The sequence below is a fragment of the Hylobates moloch genome, unplaced genomic scaffold (assembly GCF_009828535.3).
Source record: "Hylobates moloch isolate HMO894 unplaced genomic scaffold, HMol_V3 SCAFFOLD_4, whole genome shotgun sequence".
In the NCBI taxonomy this organism is placed as follows: Eukaryota; Metazoa; Chordata; class Mammalia; order Primates; family Hylobatidae; genus Hylobates; species Hylobates moloch.
The window spans coordinates 152,119,967-152,123,669 of record NW_026652279.1 but is presented as its reverse complement, the minus strand read 5'-3'; the positions used below and the strand labels follow the sequence as shown (position 1 = coordinate 152,123,669).

General features: G+C 35.6%; 1 pseudogene; it reads left to right on the top strand.

Annotated features, from left to right (window-relative positions):
* The first annotated feature begins 553 nt into the window (after positions 1-553).
* On the top strand, positions 554-1,098 carry LOC116466473 (peptidyl-prolyl cis-trans isomerase A-like; annotated as a pseudogene).
* The last annotated feature ends 2,605 nt before the right edge of the window (positions 1,099-3,703 follow it).

Below are 3,703 nucleotides of genomic sequence, written 5' to 3'. Positions count from 1 at the left end.
CTCTATTCCTCAGTTCTTGGTGCTGGTAAGGAATGCATCCTTTCTCAGAGCTAGATTTACCAATGGAGTCTAGCTTCTCGGCTTCTCACTTGCAGGGGTCCCTTACGGGGCCTTGGGAGGGATCCCAGCATTGTGTTGCATGGACGTATATTTTCATAACGTTTGCAAAATTAAGATATTTTAATTGTGCTTAGTTGGATTACTATCACTCATCCATACTTACTGTTATCATGCTTTCTTTTGGTGCTAGATAGCTGGAGAATGGTCATGGGCATTTGTGCATCAGCTAAAGGGTAGTCAAATGTTGAATACATGTGTTTTGGTGTGGTGGACATATTTTTGTAGTTCACAGACTCACTTCTATGTGTAGTTCAGTTGTTTCTAGTTATCCCATGACAGGAATTGTTTCCAAGAGTATTACTACTTGGTACCCACTGGTGACTTACATAGTGTCATGAAATAAAGATGTAGGACCAGACATTTTAAAATCAAATGAGCTTGTCCTGTGACACTTGCCACTGGACCTACATGGGAAGTGGGAACAAATAAGGTTGAAGGCTTTGCAGATGCTGCCGCTGCTGTGAGCCCTGTACTATCAGCCATGGTCAACCCCACTGTGTTCTTTGACATCGCCGTCAACAGCGAGCCCTTGGGCTGCGTCTCCTTAGAGCTGTTTGCGGACAAGTTTCCAAAGACAGCAGAAAACTTTCATGCTGTGAGCACTGGAGAGAAAGGATTTGGTTATAAGGGTTCCTGCTTTCACAGAATTAATCCAGGGTTTATGTGTCAGGGTGGTGACTTCTCATGCATAATGGCACTGGTGGCAAGTCCATCTACGGGGAGAAATTTGATGACAAGAACTTCATCCTAAAGCATACAGGTGCTGGCATCTTGTCCATGGCAAATGCTGGGCCCAACACAAATGGTTCCCGGTTTGTCATCTGCACTGCCAAGACTGAGTGGTTGGATGGCAAGCATGTGGTCTCTGGCAAGGTGAAAGAAGGCATCAATATTGTGGAGGCCATGGAGCACTTTGGGTCCAGGAATGGCAAGACCATCAAGAAGATCACCATTGCTGACAGTGGACAACTCGAATAAATTTGACCTGTATTTTATCTTAACCACCAAACCATTCCTTCTGTAGTTCAGGAGAACAGTCCTCCACCCCATTTGCTTGTAGTATCCTAGAATCTTTGTGCTGTCTCTGCAGTTCCCTTTGGGTTCCATGTTTTCCTTGTTCCCTTCCATGCCTAGCTGGATTGCAGAGTTAAATTTATTATTATGAAATAAAAACTAAATAACAAAAAAAAAAATGAGTGTTGAAGTGTTCAGATCCAGAAGCTGATCAATGGAAGATTTTTCTATTTGTCAGACATGTAAAATTATAAGCAGAGAATTGGTTTTCATCAACACCTAATCCAATATATAATCAAAATGGAAAATCTCCCTTATTGGGAATATTTGATAACGTAGCATATACAATGATCAGTGTATCATATATTTTTTCATTTTTGGGGGAATTATACGATGGAGAATTGATCAGAATGTGTTTTTATAGGGCACAAACCTATGGGTACTAAAAAAAGCACATGTCTGTATGAAGTCATGTTTTTGTGCATCCTAACTTCATTTTTAAAAAATTCAATTGACCATCCTAGAAGGAAGATTGAATTGTCTCTCTATTTTTTCTCTATAAAGTTACATAGAACCATTGTCATATGATGAGGCAAAATATGGAATATATAAAGGTATACTACACAGCCAATAAAAAATTTTTTTGAATTTTTGATGTTTGTGATAGTTGTCAGTTTTTTTTAATTTTGCAGTTTATTGTGATTTCGTTTTTCATTCTGAAAATACTGTTCTCCTGAATAGCTAATTTGTTATTCTTTTCCTTAAGTATCCCCCAAATTATATGTTTAATGTCTCAGAACATTTGTATTTGCCCTTCTGCACTATGTAATGATATTTAAAGCATCTTATCAATTTAGTTAAAAAATTGAGTGAGACACTGAAACCATTTTTTGAAACTATATAGAAACAGCTTAAAAATTTTCACATTGTATGCTCATTTCATATGCTCATTCCTTTTTTTCTAAGAACAACAATTTTAGTTTTAAAAATATTTCTTTGTGTGTTATATTCTGAATACCATTGCTGTTCAATAGAACTTTCTGTGATGATGGAAATGTTCTATATCTAGACTGTATATAATATGATAGCCACTAACCATATGTGGCTGTTAAGCACTTGAAATGTAGCTGGTGAGTCTGAGGAGTTAAGATAATAACTTTATTTAAGTTACATTTACACAGCCAAGTGTTTGGCTATGTAACAGAGTTTATACCTTTAATCAACTTTGGGACTAATCCTTCATGTCTTATCCACATTTCTATCTAGTCATTGAGTATAGGATTCTATGTCTTTATGAAGTAAAATCCTAACTCATAACTAATATAACATGTATTATTCAGAAGATTGTGTTTTATTTTTCAGTATTTCTCAAATCAAATATTCTTGTATTCTGATTATGTTGTAGACATTTTTATAGACAGGTCTTATTTATTTTGTTTATAGTTTGCAGATACTAGAAAGCTTAAAACAATTTTGTGGAAATTCCCCATTAAAACATGCTTTTCAACATGGTAAAATCAATCAACTCAAGGATGCTTTATCTGGGGGAAATGATGCATGGAATTGAATCAGTAATGACATTCTGTTTGCCTAAAAGTTGTGCTTACTAAACTGAGCTTGGCAAAAGTTTAACACGTTCAATAAATGGAGACTTTGTGCTATATCAGAATTAACAGCTCTTAGCCGGATATTTCATATATTCTACAAATATAGAGTGATAGACAAGGCAGATGCAGTCATGACCTGCCCCCTGGAAGATCACTGTTTATACCCAAGAACAATTCCTGGAATGTAACAGGAAACTGCACGTGACCATATATCTAAGCTGGGTATTTCTCTGGCTTCCTGTTAGAGAAATGACGGATTTTTCACTCCCCTCCAGGCACAGAAGAAAATCACTCTGAAAACCATACAAAAGAAAATATGTATTTAAAACAAATGTGACCTCCCAATATCTGATTCCTAATAGAATAATCTCCAGATAGCTATTGAAGCAGTAGGAGTTGGAAATCTAAACAAAAGCTTCAGAAAAATCAAGAGCAGTCTAGAGTTTCAGTATAATGCAAAATTATTCTGAAATTCAATAGTAGGACTGAACAATCTCTCAATCTTTAGGCCCACAAAAATTTACAGAAGTTTGTAAATTTGAGTAAAGACATTTTTCCTTGTTACTTCTTCTCTATTTACATAATATGCCTATGTTTTAGTCTACTGTTTTCATGCTAATGATTGAAAAATCACAATTATTCTTCTATTAGTACCCTGTATGCATATGTAATGTTAAGTATTGGGTTAAAACTAAAATGGTTAGGCAAACATCAATATATTTTCCTTTTAGTTAATTGTGTCCTTGAGGCAAGTGAATGATGAGGCATTTTTTTCCATTTTCACTTAGAATGAACCCTAGTGCTGGGTGCACACAAATTCAGCTTGCTTATAAAAAGGAATGCTTATAAAAACCCAGAGTAATAAAGATTTTTTAGAGGCTCCATTTTCTTTATATTTTGATATTTAGATTCTTAGCATGTAAGCATTTGCTAATTTTTTGAGCTGGGTTCACAGTTTATGT